Genomic DNA, 19913 nt, shown 5'->3' with positions numbered 1-19913 from the left:
AAGAGCCTCCACGAACATTGAACGAGCAAGAGTACAATTGCTGACCTTGCAGAATGAGCCCGGCGAGAACGGACAGTCAAGGGAGCAATGTTGCAACTCGCATGCCACAAGCCGAAGCCAAGGTCACACCTGCAAACTAAGCCAGACGCACAGTGGAAAATACAACATTAAATGTGCAGAATTCTGCCTCAACCACGGTCTCTCCTCACGTGACCAAGCCGAACCTGACAGGGTGCCAGACCCAGGAGGGAGAAGTCGCCTGGGTCCCACGTTTTGAGACACAGGCAGCAACAATGAAGTGACCCAATGGACACCTACGGCGGTGGGAATAGTCTGCTCTCAAGCATATGAACAAATCCACGCATTGTCTGCACAAACACATTGTTACATATTGTTGCAAATGACAGGTGCACCGCGAGCTGGGAACAACGATGGTCCCAGGCTGGGGGGCTCGCGAGTGGACCAATCAGAACATGGGGCACTCATCACTGACGCCATTAACATTAGCCAATCATCAGAGGTCTTCGTGTAACAATTTTCATGTATCTAATAGAAGGGACAACCCAAGTATACCACCTCACTGACCCTTAACCACTAACAGCGTTCTCTATACGTATGCTATACTAACCCTACCACTCGAGGAACCAATCCAGAGTGATCCAAGTTTTTGCTAACTTTCCCAGGTGACGCGAGTAGCGCGTCATACTGAGGCAAAAAGGGCCTGCGAGCCCCACGAAATTTCGAGAGTCAGGACGGACGCGTACAATCCTTGACCCATCCCTGCCATTGTTTAATAAACAGCAGAACCACCTTGCTTCTTGCGTGTGCCTCATACTCATTTTTGGGATACGCGGGAGGAGTTGGGGCCTCCCTGCCCGGGGGTCCGCGGACGGCCCAGCAGACCCTGGGAGAATTTCCCCCGACATTTCTGTGAGTGCATTCTCCTCTGGTGGTGACCCACTGCCAGTAATAATTAGAAGCCAGCTTGTTTTTAGCTCGGCGTTTGAGGACATTCCAACGCTTTGAGCAATCATCAGCTGTGCGCTTCACAAATCCCAAGGAACTAATGTGGTCCGCGATGCACTGCCAGTGGGCCCTACGCTGAGCAGGCATAGTCTTGCACCCTGCCGTCACCAGCATGTCGCAGCCTTGTTCCGACACATAGCCCACAAGTGCATCCAGTTCCACATTATTGAAACTTTGCTTCCTTGGCGTGCCGGTGGGCCGAGCCGTGTCTGGGGTCCCAGCCTGTTCAGCAAGAGCACGCTTCTTCTTGAGAGGTGGTGCCGATCCTGAGTGGCTTACGGAACTGAGGTCTTTAGGGGCTGAAGTGCAAGTGGACTGGCCACTGGAAACAGGCAATGGCACGATGACCAAGGGTCTCACTGCAGGCATTGGCTGCTGGGTGCTGTTGCCAGGACCAAGCGCCACAACTGGCTCAGTGTGAGGGGCTGGGAACAACACTGTCCCGGCTGGGTGACTCTCAGCCGGGGTGGTGTCAGCTGGAGCTGCCCCTGCAGCCTCCACAACCTGGCTGCTCGGGGCAGCAGATGACATTGCTGCCCCATATCCACGTGGCCTGGTGACAGTAACTTTCACTGCCACACGTGGTTTGGACTTCGCGTCACGGAATTCGGCCTGTGAGTCATCCTGTGCCTGTTCTGTGACCAATCCGGGCCGGGCTTGCAGGACCTGAGCTGGGATGGTGTCAGCTGCATCTCCCTGACCCACTGGGGGGGCATAGGTGTCCCTGAATGGTGCTGGACACACTGCCCTGTTGGGCCACCCTGCCCACGTCCACCACCGCTGCCACCCTGGTCATCCTGGCCACGTCCCCTACCGCATACACCTCTTGGAGGTCGCGCTCTTTGCCTCCCTTACCACTCTGTCGCCTCCCAACCATGGCACTGATGGACTTGCAAATGGGAGGTGCAGAAAACAATTGTCCTGGGCAATTGGAGTGAAGGGGGCAGGGTACCAGGTGGAATAGGTACCCCTGTGCTCCTGCAAGGCTGTCTGTGACCCCTGGGGAAAAATGACAGGTCACGCAACGCTTAGGCCCCCCCTCCCCAAAAAAACATGCACGCGACCCCTCGGTAGCCCACGTGCGTGGAATTAGGGTCCCGCAGTACGCTGTGGCACCCAGAAACACAAAAAATGCATATGCCTGTAACACCCAGGCTACTATGACCTTGTGAATGGGGTACACGACACACGGGGGCAACCACAGTGGGAAGGAATAATATGTGCGCGACTCACCATCTGCCTGGAAAAAGTAAGAAAAAAACATGCGCTTGTGCGCATTGGCAACTCCCCCGCCAACACAAGAAGTAAGCTCTGCCACAGTAAACAAGAAGTACGCACTGCAACCGTTGTGAAGTAATCGAGTGTGAACCCGCAAGAAGTAGAAGAATCTCACACTCTCTCTCCACAATAAGCACATACAGCAAAATGGCGTGCTATGCTGACCTTTAACCTGTGCGGAAAGCAACGCCTATGTGCGTCACTTACGCGCTAAGGGCCTTTCCTCCAATGACACACTTGCATGCTGTTTTTTCATGTGCATCAAGCTGGCCACGGGACACACATGGAAGAACATGCTCCTGCCCAGAAGGCCATATACCTGCCCCCCAGAACCCCGAGGAGCCTCCTACGAGCCATCTGCTGCTAACGTGCCCTGCCATTTGGTGCCTGCACATCAGCCATCACCACGGGTCCAGTTGCTTTGACCAAACCTGCTGGAACAGAAGACTCCAGACTGTTCCATTGCTCCACAGCCCAGCCCCAGGACCCAGTTGCCCACCCACACCTGCCTCGGGGGTTGCCATGTCTGACAAAACACCATCTGGCACCAGTGGCAACCCTCGAGCAGAGAGGCAGATGGCTGCCAGCTTCAGTGCAAATGAAGTTGCCATCCTGGTGGATGAAGTCCTGGGGCATTATGATGCCCTCTTTACACCATCGCGCGCTGACAAGGAAGGACAGAGGAGGATCTGGGAGGACATTGTGGGTGCCATCAATGTGGAGGGGGTGTCACCCCGCGGCTTCAAACACGTCCTGAAGCGCTGAGTCTAGGACCCTCAGGAAGGCCCGGCAACCTCTTGGAAGCAGAAGATGCAATGTGGGCAGGGGCCAGCTTACCATCCAGCAGATGAGGATCCTGGAGCGCATTCGCCCATTGCTTCACCACCAGGTCCTCGAGATGCAGACCAGTCTGGAGTCGAGCGGTAAGTGCCCATGCATTCTCGTACAACACAGTGCATATTGCAGTGTGGGAGGAGTTTGCAACTTGGCTGTATGTGTGTCAGGGGCCATGTATGGATGTATCTGTGCAGGGACATGATGGTGCTGCATGTGAGTCCAGTCAGGCGTGTTCCACATGGATGGTGTATGAGTTGCAATGCATAATGCGCAGCAGCATGTGAGAATGCACACATGTTTGCACGCCTGTGTCTGTACTTGGCCATGTTGGGGTGTGAGACATGGATGCTGCTGTCAGCGTCATGGTCATGCATAGTGTACATGTGCGTGTGTCTGAGTAGTGTGTGTGTGTGTGTGTGACTGGGAAACACCATGGATGCATGACACATGTCCATGACGATGTGTGAATTCACTTATGTGGCCTAGTTCTCCATGAATCCACTGTGTTGGGAGGTAGACATGGCCAGATACATGACTGTCTGGTGATGTGTGTGCATGTGATCAGCATGTCCCATGATGCATGTGAGGTTCAGCCCCACATCCGATGTTCCAATGGTGCCTTGGACATGGATGCAAATGTCTGTTGCATGTACCATGCCTGTTTCTGCATGTGTGCTGCTTGCACTGACCCATATGTTATGGAGGGTGATGATGGAAGTGACGTTTGACAGTGCCACTCATGTGCAATTGCTTTGTGTCTAGGAGACTATTGGTCAGTACCCTGATGCTTGTGTTCAATCTCTCCCTGTCTACAGTGGCGACTGAGGAAGAGGGCGGAGATGGTGCTGTGGAGCCCATCAGCATGGAATGCCTCAGCCAGCCGGAGACGCAAGGCCCTGCCCACTCCCTGGTGATTTAATCTCTGGGAATCGGGGGACTAGTGCCGCGGCAACGGCCGCAGCGCCGAGGGGAGGCCCAAGAGGGCAAGGTTGGACATGGGCTCCTCAGCAGCAGAAGGGGTAGATGAGCCTCCACGGGGCATTCCCGTGTGGAAGACAGTGTGGAGTCATCCAGGTTGGTGGTGGTTGTGGAGGAGGAGGAGGCCGCATCTGTCGCACACATGGGGCCTGAAGGGGGCGATTCTACTTGTGCAGTGCAGGGGCAGGAGGCTGCACAGGTCGCCGTGGAGGTGCCTTTGTGTATTCCTGTCCCTGATGCTGTGACTGCATCACTGTGCACCAGCAGGGATGCCTCCAACAAGGCTCGTCCACCGGTAGGGGATGTGTTAATGTCAACTGACCTTCCTCTACCTGCGGACGAGGCAATCTGTGACAGGGTTGAGCATGTCCTAGTCTGTGTCGCGTTGCACATAAGGGTGATTCGGGATGATGTACGTGGTTCCAGACAGGACAACGCACATCATTTCGAACACCTGTGTGGCCTCATGACCTGGCTAGGACGGCTCCTCATCACAGGGTTCCTCCAAGTGCTGGTGACTCTTGGGGACCCCCCCTCCTCTGCACCCAATTTGTGCCAGTTGTCCTCCATGCCGTCTTCCGGCCCAGATGCCACCCGGACACCCTGTGGACCTGCCCCATCCACCGCGGCCAGTCGGGAGTCAGAGGTCTAGCAGAGGTGGTCACCCAAGTAACCGGACCCCTGGTTGTGCAGGCTACATAATGCAGTGCACGTGCACAACAGCCCCGGGTGTTGCCATCTTCCCGGGGGGAGTCGTTGTGGCAGAGGCAGTTGGCATCAAGGTGGCATCAGGCTCGACATGGGAGACGTCAGGCCTCAGGCCGACTAAATCACGGGGGCAGGCATCGGCCGATGGGCAGCAGGACCCTGGACAAAGTGTCATCTGTGTGGCAGCGGTTGGACCAGCAGATAAGTGCAGAGCGGTGGCGGGCAGAGAGGGCACGGCTCACCATGGTCAGGGCGGAGAACTCCATGCGGCGAGCCTTGAGGTGGGCAGAGCTCCTTGGGGAGACTCGCAGGGAGTTGGAGGAGAGCATGGCGGCGTCCCTGCGAGCCCTCGAGTAGTTCAATGATGCCCTGGCCAAAACTCTTGGGAGGAAGGTGAGCCGTAGGACTAGCCACCGTCATTGTACATGGTTTATTAGGCTTAGGTTTCCTTTTTCTTTTTTAATTTTTAGTCCACGGACATTGCTCCACTTTTTGTATGTAGTTGTATTTTTGTAGGTTTTTTGGTAGTTTTCATTTTGTTTTGGGTTCATGGACCCTCACAATTTCATTGTAAATAGTTCTGGTATTGTGGATTGTTTTCTATTTTATTACTGTCATGATCACTGCTTCCAAGGAGTCAGGACCAGCCCAACGTCCTTGGAAGCAGGCCCCTAACCCTGATCCTAGGCACCAGCTGGTCCCCACAGGGACCTTTTGGACCCTGTCCTGGCGCTGGTGGCACCAGGCTCATCAGAAGCATCGGTCCCGGCACTGGAAGCGCCGGGCTCATCATTGGTGTGAAGGTGCTTGGGTGGACTTACCTGTGGCAGACCATGCTGCTTACTTACCAGACTCTTAGAAGTCCTCGGTGAACTGGGACTACTTTCTTACCTGGGTGGGGCAGCTCCACTCCCTGGATACAGCACTGGAACTCTTCTGGAAGCAGGAACTCTTTTCTTACCTAGGCGGGGCCGTGGAAGGAGACGCCTCATCACTCCTAGGCTATTTAAACCACACCCGGTTGATGAAATGTGCTTTGCGTTATTCTGCATCTGCAGCAGAACGCTCACCGAGTCTGTTCCAGCCTTTCTTCTTTGGATCCTGAACCTGCAAGAATTATACTTACCATTCCTGTACCCGATCAAAATCAGCACCTGCAAAAGACCAGAAACAACAGGTTAGCAGAACGAACTTTAACACGCAGTGTTTACTTACCTGATCCATCGGCAGCGGCCGTGTCTCACGCTGCACCTTCGCCTGCAAAGATAAACAGCATTATCATACTTACTGGCACGCTGTGCATTCCGGCTTCTTCACGCTGCATCTTCATCTGCAAAGATAAACAGCATTATTCTACTTACCGGCACGCTGTGCATTCCGGATTCTTCACGCTGCATCTTCACCTACAAAGATAAACAGCAGTGTTACACTTACCGGCACGCGGCGGATTCCGGATTTCTTCATTCTGCATCGTCGCCTGCAAGGACAAAGAAAGAGACAGTAAGAGCGCTTGCCATACTTACGCAATTCCAGGCGCTTCTCCGCCACGCATAAAAAGACTATAAAGAGTAAAGGTGTCCAGAAACTTACCGGTCGTGCAGACAACGACGGTACCCATCCTCTGAAGTCAAGAGGCCAACGTTTCACCAGTGAAGGAACTGGCAACGGCACCCTGCACTAGACGCAGATGGAGAGCCCAGCATTCACCTACCTAAGGTGAGCACGTTGACCTGGGAGGGGGGCTCAACAGTCAGGCTGAGAGGAGAGAGATAGGGACATTCACAACCCAGACCTTTAACCCCCATATTATTTCACCTGCAGAAACCTCACCCTTCGAGTCCGACACACAGTGCGGAGAGGTTCGACCCCAGAAGCCAACCGAATCCTGCACATCACGTTTCGTGTTACAGACACCTTCCTGCCAAGACCCGCGCCTCCGTGGGAATCAGGTGAGCATTACAATTACGCCCTTGAAGGAATGTTTTTCCTAATTTTCCCTTTGGATTTTGATTTTCCAACTCTGGACATGGACCATTTTGAGGATTTGCTTTTTTTTGGCTCACATATTATTTTGGGGATTTTGCATTTCAGTTCATTTATTTTTGGTTGTCATGGTTGTTTTCCCTTTGTTATATTTGTGTGTTTTAATACATTTTCATCAGTTCATATATTTGTGTTGTGTGCTCATATTTGTTTGGTGCATGTGTCAGTCGTCATTACCTCAGTCATGTGTCGCTGCTGTGTGGCCATGTTGGGCATGTCTTTTGGTGCATGCATGTATGCTTATGTGAATGACAGGCCATGGGGCCTGTACTGGGTAGTGGGGTCAATGGATGGGTGTGGAGTTGCACTGTGGGGGGGGGGCAGCATGGGGTGGCATTTGGGTGGACATTTGCTACATGCATGTATGTTGTGACGATGTGTTGGTTGGGTGGACATGAGTCTGGGCCTGCTGGCAGGTGCCCGTCACTGGTGGTGGGGGGGACATGAGTCGGGGCTCACAGGTGCATGGTGCCATGTGGGCTGCCTGCAGGACATGGACAGGGTTGAAGGGTTGCCTGTGGGGCATGGTCAGGGGTGAGGGGCTGCCTGCAGGGCATGGTCAGGGGTTTAGGGAGGCCCCCTGTGGTGTGGGCTGCCTGCAGGCCATGGTCAAGGGCCAGGTGCTGCCCACAGGGCATGGTCAGCGGCTGCATGCAGGGCATGGTCAGGGGTTTAGGGGGGTCCTCTGTGGTGTGGGCTGCCTGCAGGCCATGGTCAGGCATGAGGGGCTGCCTGCAGGGCATGGTCAGGGGTGTAGGGTGTCCCCTGTGGTGTGGGCTACCTGCAGGGCATGGTCAGGGGTGAGGGGCTGCCTGTGGGGCATGGTCAGGGGTGTAGGGGGTCCCCTGTGGTGTGGGCTTACTGTGGGGCATGGTCAGGGGCGTAGGGGGTCCCCTGTGGTGTGGGCTGCCTGCAAGCCATGGTCAGAGGTGAGGGGCTGCCTGCAGGGCATGGTCAGGGGTGTAGGGGGGTTCCCTGTGGTGTGGGCTGCCTGCAGGGCATGGTCAGGGGTGAGGGGCTGCCTGCCGGCATGGTCAGGGGTGAGGAGCTGCCTGCGGGGCATTGTCAGGGGTGTAGGGGGTGCCCTGTGGTGTGGGCTGCCTGCAGGGCATGGTCAGGGGTGAGGGGCTGCCTGAAAGGCATGGTCAGGCGTGCAGGGCTGCCTGCGGGCCATGGTCAGGGGTGTAGGGGGGTCCCCTGTGGTGTGGGCTGCCTGCAGGCCATGGTCAGGGGTATAGAGGGTCCCCTGCGGGGTAGCTGCCTACAGGCCATGGCCAGGGGTGACGGGCTGCCTGTGGACCATGGTCAGGGGTGTAGGGGGGGTCCCCTGTGGTGTGGGCTGCCTGCGGGCCATGGCCATGGTCAGGGGTGTAGGGGGGGTCCCCTGTGGTGTGGGCTGTCTGCAGGCCATGGTCAGGGGTGAGGGGCTGCCTGCGGGGCATGGTCAGGGGTGTAGAGGGGTCCCCTGTGCTGTGGGCTGCCTGCAGGGCATGGTCCGGGGTGAGGGGCTTCCTGCAGGGCATGGTCAGGGGGGGAGAGGCTGCCTGCGGAGCATGGTCAGGGGTGCAGGGGGGGGTCCCCTGTAGTCTGGGCTGCCTGCAGGCCATGGTCAGAGTTGAGGGTCGGCCTGCATGGCATGGTCAGGGGCTGCCTGCGGGCCATGGTCAGGGGTGTAGAGGGGTCCCCTGTGGTGTGGGCTGCCTGCAGGGGGTGCTTTCGGCTCCTCACACGGTGCATGTATCAGGGGGTACGCAAGGGCGCTTTTAATGCGATTTGGTCGGCGTGAGCGGGTACGTGTATTCTGGGGTAGGCAAGTGCGCTTTCCCCATGATTTGGTCGGCACGATCGGGGTACGTGTATTCTGGGGTATGCAAGTGCCCCTTCCACGCGATTTGGCTGGCGTGAGCGGGGTACGTGTATTCCGGGGTACGCAAGTGCGCTTTCCCCACGATTTGACCGGCGCGAGTGGGGTACGTGTATTCCAGGGTACGCGAGTGTGCTTTCCATGCGATTTCACCGCTGCGAGCGGGTACGCATATTGAAGGGGGTGCGCAAGTAGGTTTTCACGCAGTTTGGCTGGCGCAAGCGGGGTATGTGTAGGTTTTCACGTGATTACGGTGTAAGGGGGCTGTGAGCTGGTCCTGGGTTAGCATGGCCCTTTGCGCCATATTGGGGATTTCTATGGCTTTTTCTGGCGCAAGGGGCATTCTTGGGGGCGTTACTGGTGCTGCTGGATGTTCGCTGCGCCGCAGCTGTAAGTGGCTTGGAAAATCCATGAATACGCGGTGCGTGTAAATGCTGTTTAGCTCACGTGGCTGGCGCACGCTCCCTCTCTGCGCCAGCTGCGTGCGCTACATCTGCACCTGATTCCATGAATTACCCCCTTTGTTTGGGTGAAGTAACCCGAAAAAGCTGTACGGGCCTGTCTATTCGATATTGGGTATTATCTAAAGTACTCTGAACCCTAATTTGGTGTCTGTCAGGCAGGCAGAAATATACATCATCAAATTGGGAGTGTTTCTGTAGGAGCTGGTAGGAAGGACATAAGTATCTTGTTAAGTGTGTGCATTTTTACATTTCTCTTATGCAAATTATTTCTTTTTCTGTGATGATATTGGTATTTAGATGTGTTAGGCAGAATTACCTGCAGTACTCTTGGGGAACACTGAAGACAATTAAGACTACAAGTGTCAGTACAATTTCGCCTTTGGTACAAGCCTGTACTACAGTTACGTGGTAGCTGTGGCTGAGCAGCCAGACTTATCTCAAGAGTTGAGTGAGCAGTAGAACAAGTTACACAAAGGACCAACTAATACAGTGATTCAAATATACACTTACTCAAGGTTTCTTGGTAAAAGAATATACATTTATTTACTCAGTCAGTTGGAAAACATTACACTAGCATAAGCAGCTCAATATCACACACTAATAAACCACAAAAATCAACCAGTAAGTAAATGAACAAGTTTAGCTCCAAAACGAAGTGGGAGCCAAATGGCACTTCAGATGCTTAATAAAGGGGGGAAAAGACAAGGTTATAAGAATAGACAGCCCAAATACGTTCATAGGCAGGGCAAAGGGTTTTAGTAGCATACAACCAGCAATTCTTCTCAATAGGCCTGGGCCAAAGTGAATGGTTCAGAGTCTTTTGTATAGGATAGCACAGTTCTGGTATATAACGGTTAAGTCTTTGCCATAAAGATTTAGAAGAATTGGCTAGGCGAAAAAAGTTTGAATGTTTAGGGAAGGACAAGCCTTTGTAGTTGAGGAAAGTTTCACACACTTTCTCGATGGCCGAAAAGATTTCCGGACCGTGTTTGCACAGTACCTTGTTAATGAAGAAAGCTGTAGCTGAGGCAGTTGTTCCTGGCAGTTCGAGCAGATCTCGCTGTTCCTGAGCTTCAGTCGTGTGGACAAGGACGACGTCCGGAGGTTCCTGCACTGGCCAGGGAAGAGGCTAAAAGCTATAGCAAGACGTTGGTTTAAGGTGCGAGTGCCTTAAAGTCCACAAGCAGGTTGCCTTCCCTCTGGCTATCCAGTTTTCAACAGCACTCTGATGAAAATTCGACCAGATGGGGACAGTGTCCAGGTGGCTTGCGAGTTTGTTGTTCTCACCAAACTCAAGGGAAGAAGTTAACCTTGAAGGGCTTCTCTGTCATCGGAGTTTCAGGCAATTCGGACTGGTCGTCCAGGAGTTGCAGCAGTCCTCTTCGGTTCTTTCGTTCCAGTTGTCGACTCTCCTTTCCAAGTCCCAGAGACCTGCTTTTAAACAGTTTTCCCCCATTCATTCCAGCCTGGCAGACACTCACACAGCAGGGTGGCTGTCCTTGCCAGACAACCAGCCGACAATCACGCCAGAGTGCATTCAGGTCTCATAGGAGACTTAAGCACAGGGAGTTTCGGGCACCTCCGACACATCCTGTCCACCCCAGACACCCTGGTGCCAGAGGAGGGCTTCAGCACTGAAGCCCGCCAAAGGCCAACTAACAAAGGGACCAAACCTAGTTTGGCACACGGAGACAAACACAAGAAGGACTTTTCCTAAAAGAAATGGTGAAAAAAGATGACCAGATTCTGTTTTTACAGATAGGTCTTGGGCGCCATATTCAAAAACATGGCTGACCTGATTTTTAGCTACCGTTGTTAGCAGTCTCCTTCAAACCCATTCAGGAAAAAGACATCAATATAATGAGGAACATCAAACCCTCAAACTGCAAAGGGGATGCATGCCCGGCCCCATTATCAAAGACTGCACTGAAGCTCTAGCTCCCTTCCTGACAGCCTTTGTTAATGCCTCCTTTAACACAGGGAAAGTTCCCATCTCCCTCAAGGAAGCCTGGGTCCGCCCTCTCCTAAAAAAAACTCTCGACCCCACCTCCCCCCAACAACTACAGACCTATCACCACTATCCCATTCCTCCTTAAAATACTGGACAAAGCAGCCTACCTGCAGGTTCAGCACTTCATTAAAGAAAACAAACTCCTTGGACTCCACCAATCTGGTTTCTGCCCCAGACACAGGACTGAAACCGCCCTTCTTGACCTGAAAAACCAGATGGACGATGCTAGAGACATGGGTAAACCAGCACTTCTCCTACTCCTTGACTTGTCCGCGGCCTTTGACCTCTTAGATCATGACATCCTATGCCACCACCTTTCCTCCACTGCCAAATTCTCCCCAGAGGCCACAGCATGGATCACCTACTTCTTACAATACAGAACCATGCAAGTATTCTCCGACCTAGCCTCCGCCTCACCAACCATCATACTCTGTGGTGTGCCCCTAGGCTCTTGCCTCACCCCCGCCCTCTACAACATTTTCACACAACCCCTCTTCCTCATTCTCGACGCTATGGACATCACCAACACCAACGAAGCCGACGTTACACAGGTCCTTCTCACCCTCACTGGTAACTATGACACTGACTCCCTGAACCTCAACAACCTCTACAACACCATCCAAGCCTGGATGGCAGAGAATGGACTATGCCTCAACTCTGGCAAGACTGAACTCCTCCTGGTATGTTCCCCCGACATGCTAAAAAACCTAGACTCACAATTCAGCCACTTCACCATCAACACCATTAAAATTACTGTCTCAGATTCTGTCAAAACTCTTGGAGTCTACCTGGATTCCAGCCTATCCATGGACAGACAAGTCAATGCAATAGCCTCCGCAGCTGGATATCATGCTGAACTTATCAACACAGTCAGACCCTTTCTCTCCAAAGAGAACTGCATCAACATAGCCAGAGCCATCACCGGCTCTAGGCTAGACTATTGCAATGTACTCTTTCTAGGAACCGCCAATAAAAACCTAGAGAGACTACAAGTCATACAAAAAAATGCTCTCCGGGCAGCCCAAGGCATTGACAAAAGAGAACACATTTCTGAGGCCAGGAAAATATCCCACTGGCTCCCATTAAAGGAAAGGATCGTCTTTTAAGCTCTGACACTGACCCACAAGTGCATTCACCTCACTGCTCCTGCCTACCTCTCAAAAAGAATCCACCCCGTCTCCACTACCAGGCCAACTAGATCACTGTATACCAACATGCTCTCTGTGCCACTAGTAAAAGCCAGAGCAGGCGGATCCAGTTTCCCCTATCTCGCACCCATTCACTGGCATGCCCTACCTCCCACGATCCGAGGTGAGGCCTCCCTCACCACCTTCCGCAAAGCTATGAAAACCATCCTCTTCACATAAGGCCCCGCACTTTAGCATGAATACACACCACATGACCCAATGCATAAGTTGTAACACAATGACCAATTGCAATGTCTGTAACAACAGTATGATGTTCTGTAGTATTCATAATGTATCAACGACCGCTACTATGCCTGTACCTGTGTAACTACGTTTTTTGCCGCCAGTAACAGCGCCTCAATGCCCTTGGGCTGCTTGCGCGCTATATAAATATAAATAAATAAAAAAAGTCAATTTAACTTTACATGCTCTGGGAGACGGTAGTCAGTCCCAGCGAAGGTGTTTAAACCTTGGGCAGTCTGAAAGACAACCCCGTGCTACTGCACTGAAGGTAGTGTGTGACACACAGAAAAAGATGATGCCTATGGAGTTGCTTTAAAACTCCATAACCAAAGAACACAAAAGTAAAACACACATCAAAATACATGAGTGGGAAAAAAGCTCACACTCTTTCCAGGTAAAAAATCAAATCTTAGAAATCCAGCAGAGTTGCTGGGGGTCGCAAAAGGTAAGGGAAATTAGCACATTTTGAGAATTCTCCCTAACAAGATGTAATGCCATTGCAAGATTTATTGTTTCTGGTATGACATCCTGTATTCATTGAGGTGACCCAGGAGTACAAACCTGTAGTAGCACGTGTGTGGCAAGATTAGCAGTGGCTAGCGGGATTCAAGAGTCTGCAACATTCTGTATGTATAAGGACGCAACAGAGCCCAGTGAAATTCTGCTAAGAGCCCCCAAATAATCACCAGGCAGTGCAAAGAGATCTTTAGTTTTTTGATTGAGGCTGCTGATCAACACTTCACTTGAAATGCGAACAACTTAAATGCAAATGCTGGTTGGGGTGGGGATTTATGTGCAGAGGATAGCCGCACATTTTGGAAGAGGATTTATAAAGTACCTAAGAAAACAGGAGTTGTGCGTACCATTAATCCCATCTGCTGAAGAAGTCTGTGCAGGGAATAAAAGGTGTTTGGTTTATATGGCCCCCACTTGAAATGTAAGTGCGGGGGATAGTTTCCAGCACACAAACATGACCTGTTTGATTCTGATCGTTCAGAAGATGAGCAGATTTCTGTATCCTTGCTTAGGTCATCCTAGAAAGAAGTGGGCGAAGCAGCAAGTGTTCAGGAACAGCAAGCTAGTTGCAGGAAGCAGCACTGGACAAACTGGTAGACTTGATATTTGATGAGAGTAATTTGCAGACACTGTTAATAAGTTCTACAAATGTAAGAATGCCATTACCGCCAAGCTCTTATTAATAATACCCTCAAAACAAACAAGGTTCCCTTTAAAAAGAGCGTTACTTTGTCAAATTCCACATTTGGCTTTTGAAAGTTGAGCAGAAAACGAGACTGATAATGTACTGATACAATCAGGACCTTTAGTAAGCATAGCAAGGTCTTTTCTTCTGCCTATACTCAATGTGAAGAAACTAGCTTTACTAGTGACAGTAAGCCATCTAAAAATGTATCCATGTTTAGAGAGGAAATAATGCAAGTTCTCGAAACGTGTGACAGAGTGCCATCTGTGAGGCTGTTGTCTTAAGCTTTTTTCATGTTTTGCTATGGAAATGTATGCTGGCTTTCTCTTTCAGAAAGTGTATCCTGTCCCCGCTGTCGAAATACTCCCTGCTGAAAAGTATAATGTACAAGTGTGTACTTTGCTGGGCCCGCTCTACTGACACCAGCAGCTGCAACGAGAATTGGAAACACAGCAGCTAGAAGGAAACCTGTACCTTCCTTAAACAACTTGTGGCAATCACATTTGTTTGTTTTGTTTTCTTGCAGGTCTGTGGGCAACAGTAGTTGGCACACTGTCATGTTCAAGAGATGAAATACTGTGAGAGCTGATATTACTATTCTACAACTACAGCCTTACAATAGTATTTAACCATTTTCCCAGGTGCCTCCTTATGTGCATTTGGTTATGTCCTGCCCACGTGGAATCAAAATTAATTCTTACAGCCATAGGGTGTCTATAAAAGTGCTGCCACTTATGATTCAAAGTACCTAACTGTATCTCGTTGCCTGTGGACAGTTATTTGGAGATTATACACGGTAGCGGGCGTGTAGTTATGGTTAAGTTGCTAAACCCATAGGAAGAGCACTATCATTAGCTCACTATTTTTCACAGAGGAGAAATATCCCAATCATATCAGTCTTTGCCCTGCACAGGAGCATTCCAGCACCGAAAAGCTAGGCAATTGTACTCTGAACAAGAGTACCAACAGGAGCCCCAGACATGTGTTTCGGCCTGGTTGGAACTCATCAGTAGGGTGGAGCTGTGCCTCTCTAAGAATAGTGACCAAGGGGTCCACGTCTGGATTCCCCTAGTAACTTGGGGTGAGACCCAAAGTTACTTATGCAAAAAACAAGGGGTGTCCTGTGATTGCTATTGGTACTCTTCTTCAGAAGAGAATTGTTTAGCATTTCGGTGCTGGACTGTCCCTGGCCAGGACAAAGACTGATATGATTGGGATATTTCTACTCTGTGAAAGATAGTGAGCTAAGGAATCTGGGTAAGGCTCTCGTACCCAGGACTAATGTCTGAAAGAGAGACTCCCAGGAACTGTTACGCTCACCTGGCTCCCACAGAGGCGTTGATCGGAACTGGACAGCTGCGTTCTCCACGTGTGTGACGTGTAGGCCCGAGATGACGGACTGGACTGGCCCACCTTTCTTCGTTTGCTTGGCCCGTAGGAATATTCTTCTGCAAATGGAGAAAGGGAATTAACCACCCGTGGAGTTGAGCGTAAATCCCCTCCAACCCCGCTGTTCTCCCCACAGATCGCCTTTGATGTCCCCTCTTATAGTCTCACCTGATGGTTTGAAAAGATGAGCTCTCCATCCTGCATTGAGCGCAGAGGCGCGTTGATAACCAGTTGCTTCACTGGCTCAAAGGAATTGGTGAGTTCCAGAAGAATATTGACTCCGAGATTCCCGGCAAGACGCGTAAGTATAAAGTTCGTAAGAGTTCAAATGCCTGACTTTCACTCTTGTCCGATTCCTTGCAGGTTGCAGCTTGACGCTAATGAAGAATTCCTCGTGGCAACCGGTTAACAGTTATCTGGTTCAATGCGCGGTAGTCTATGCACGTTCTGAGGTCACCTTCCTTTTTGGACACGAAGAACAAAGCTGAAGATGCAGGGGACTTGGATGGGCAAATAAAGCCATTGGCAAGGTACTGGTCTAAGTATTGTCGTAGGTGAAGGTTCTCAGGTTCCGTAAGGGCATAGATCCTGCTACAAGGGGGTTGTGCACCGGGTATGAGATCGATTTCACAATCGTACGATCTGTGAGGAGGTAAGGTGTTTGCCTGTTCTTTTGGGAAGACATCCTGGAATTCTTGGTATTCTGGAGGTAGTTGCATGACTGCTGTGGTTACTGTGGCCAGGCCTGCGTTCTGACTTTTCTTTGTGTAACAGGTTTGTGCACAATCCGGGAAGGTTATTCTCTTCTCGCGCCAATCAATACAATGATTATGTGTTTCCAACCAAGGTATCCCCAGTATTATTTGGAACTGTGGGGCTTTGATTAGATCAAACACAATAGTCTCTCGATGCCCATCATGACCCAAATGTGTCATCTCTGTGGTGGAATGAGTTACAGGCCCAGAGGCAATTTCAGTTCCATCGACTGTGGTGTTGACATCTGAGTGGTTTTTCGGCAGAGAGGTAGATTCATCCTGGAAGCCAATTCATAGTCCACATAGTTTCCTATGGCCCCGCTATCAATGTATGCCATTACTGCGCGATGGCTGTCCTGGATCTACGAGGACTATTGGTATGATGAAATGCGAGGTCTGAGTATCCTTCTTCAAGCTCGGCAAGCGGACCTCTACACTTGTCGGGCGTGGTTGTTTCCCGAGTCTGACTCCATATGGCTTTCATCAGCAGCTCCTACCACCTTCTTGGGTGGTTTTACAGGTCAATCCCTTAGAAAATGCCCAGAAGTTCCACAATATAGACACAATTGCATTTGCTGTCTCCTTTCTCTTTCCTTCTGGGTTAAGGATCCTTTAACCCCTCCGATTTGCATGGGTTCTGAAGCATCTGCTCCTTTGGGGTTAGCGTGGGTTTTGATCAACGCCCGATTCTCAAACTTGGCTCGATCAGCCTTTCTGTTCTGAGGTCTGTGATCTAACTGGACCACTAAGGAGGTGGGTTCACAACTTGAGCCACGACATCCTTGAGTTCTCCTCGAAGCCCTCGATGAAATAACGTGATTCGTTTTTACCTCAGGCCATCCAGTTTCCACTATCAACCTATTAAAGGTTGCGATGTAGGATAGAAGGTCCTGGTTACCCTGTCGTAGGGACAAAAGTTTGTTATCCAGTGCCTGTCCTTGGGAGTGCCGGGCAAATGGTCTTTCCATGCTTGTTTGAAAGCCCTGAAAATCCTGATGAATTGGGTCATCCTGAGTAACTAGTGGTATTGACCAATCAGTGCACTGCCGCTGAGATACGACAATACAAAGGCTACCTTGGCTTGATCGTTTGGGAAGGCTCCAGGTCTGCATAAAAAGTGCAAGCAGCATTGGTTCATAAACATGGCAAACCTTTTGGGATCTCCGGCAAAGCCTTCGGGTGGAGCTAATGGAATATTTCCTGGTAGGTTCATTTGCACAGGGTTACTCGATAACACAGGAGCTGGATTTCAACCGGAACCAGGTAGGGGTGCTTGTCCAGCCTGGCTTTGCAATAGTTGCCTAGCAAGGTCATCAGTTCGCTCCTTTGACAAAATCAGTTCTCTCCTAAGAGCATTTGTTTGACGGGCGGAATGCACTTCAGCCCTCAGTTCCCCTAGTAATTGGGCCAATTGGTCAGTCTCTGAGGGATCCATAACGCCCGGGTGGGAATTTGTGGGTAGGCTTTGCGTTCTGTTAAGCTCACCTGGCTCCCACAGAGGCGTTGATCGGATCTGGACAGCTGCGGTCTCCACCAATGTGACGCGTAGGGCCGAGATGACGGACTGGACTGGCCCACCTAGCTTTGTTTGCTTGGCCCGTAGGAATATTCTTCTGCAAATGGAGAAAGGGAATTAACCACCCGTGGAGTTGAGCGTAAATCCCCCTAATCCCGCTGTTCTCCCCACAGATCGCCTTTGATGGCCCCTCTTATAGTCTCACCTGATGGTTTGAAAAGATGAGCTCTCCATCCTGCATTGAGCGCAGGGGCGCGTTGATAACCAGTTGCTTCACTGGCTTGAAGGAATTGGTGAGTTCCAGAACAATATTGACTCAGAGATTCCCGGCAAGACGCCGCAAGTATATAGTTCGTAAGAGTTCAAATGCCTGACTTTCACTCTTGTCCGATTCCTTGCAAGTTGCAGCTTTGACCCTAATGAAGAGTCCTCGTGGCAACGGGTAGTATTATGGTAAGGATTTGTATTTTCCAACACAGTTCAATAAAATGTCAATATGTAACCTGTTGCTTTCTCCCTTATTCAGGCGCTGAGAGAAAGTATGAAGTCTTGGGGAATAATACCTCCGGCGGTAAAATCAGGTAAGTCTATTATGGTGAGGAGGGGTCCCCTTGTTAGTCCCTTTGTTTCACCTCGCTGTTCTTTTGTTTCCCCTTAGGGGCCGGGGTTCGGCGAGGATGCAGTGGAAGCTGCCCCGACCCGTGAAGAGGAATAGTACCCCCGGTGGTAAAATCAGGTAAGTCTATGGGGGGTAACTAATATTCCTGTGTATTCCCTTGGCTCACCTTGCTGTTCTTGTCTTCTCCTTAGGTGCCGGAGTGCGGCGGGAACATGCAGGAGGATGCGGTGGAATGTGAAGATGCTGCGAAGGCCGGTGAGTTCAGCGTGGGGCGGGCGTGGCAGAAGGCTGGATGCAGACTTGCAGGCACGGTGAGCGTTACGCTGCTGGATGCAGATTTACGCGAAGCGTATGCTGCTCTTCGGACGTGGTTTAAATAGCCTCCAAAGTAGTCCCAGGTAAGTATTCCTCCCCAGCCCCGCCCGAGTAAAAAATAGTCCCTAAGTAAAGTAGTCCCTTCCAAGCCTCTTTTGGCTTGGAGCTCTTGCAGCATTTTCTGCATCAGGTAAGTTTGCAGCATGGTCTGCATCAGGTAAGTTTTAATCTATGAGCCTGGCGCCTACGGCGCCAGGCCTGACTCTCCATTTGAGCCTGGCGCCATAGGCGCCAGGACTGGACCCAAATAGCCCCTAGCAGGGGTTATCGGGCTTGCTTAGGATAACTTGATGCCTGCTTCCGGGGTTGCTGGACGTGGTCTTGGTCCCTGGGGGTAGGCATCATGACAGGAACCCCCTTGTTTTTTTGCAGTTTATTCATGAAATGGGTAGTTCGAGCAGACATTTATTTTCAATCACTGTGATGAAAGAAAAAAACACGTTCGTGTAGGTAGTTTATAATGAGTATTGCATTGCATAGTAGATATTTCTGTATTTTGTAGACCCTCATAGTTAGCACTTTGGTAATATAGTTCAAACATGTGTACTGTGCAATTTGCTCAGTTCCTGTGTTAGTTGATTAAATCATTGGGTGTGTGGGAAAAAAATCCATGCTGGATTAAAAAAAGAAATTCTACGTTGTGGTACAATACATTTCTTTCTTTGAGTTCAGTAGGAGGAATTGAATATGTGTATGGTTTTTGATTTGGAAGTGGTGGTAGTATTGTTGCAATTAGATAGCAGTTGATGTATTTTATTTGTTTATTTCTTTTCCTATTTTAGTGGTATTTATCTATCTGTTGGTTTGTTGCAGATTTTTGGGGCAGTTAGATACCTGTTGGCGTATTGTAACTGTTTACTTCTTGTTTCATTTTAATGGTATTCATTTATTTGTTTGCATCTTGCAGAATCTTGGGGCAGTTAGGTACCTGTTGGCATTTTTTAAGTGGTCATACATTTTGGTGGTCAAGTTTTGTTTAAGTTCATACACAGATTAGTTAGTAAATTTTGGTTTTAAGAATATTAGGTAAGCGTTTACAAGATTTGCTGGTAATCTCTGTTCCACAGTAATGTTAGTATTATTACATTTGACCCATCGACAATTGTTTTTTATGTATGCAGTGTATTGACCTGCATTGGTTGTGGCTCCTGCATGGTAGATTATTCCTATTGTTGTGAAGGTTTCCTTACCAAGTGATACTTTACCATGTGTGAATCCACTTAGCTTGCAGTTGTTTTTGGTACCATCTGCAGTATAACGTAAAAGTATTACTATTACATATTTACTATGTGTCTGTATTTGTAAGGTGGCAAGACCCCCACACTGTTCACCTTGCTATTGACCCAAAGTGGGATAGTACAAAGACACGTGTGGAAATTATAGGCCTCTAACACATAACTGTGGTTATGGGGTCAGGGG

This window comes from Ambystoma mexicanum, chromosome 12 (assembly GCF_040938575.1).
Source record: "Ambystoma mexicanum isolate Mex_15411 chromosome 12, UKY_AmexF1_1, whole genome shotgun sequence".
NCBI classification, from domain to species: domain Eukaryota; kingdom Metazoa; phylum Chordata; class Amphibia; order Caudata; family Ambystomatidae; genus Ambystoma; species Ambystoma mexicanum.
This window is presented reverse-complemented; position numbering follows the sequence as displayed.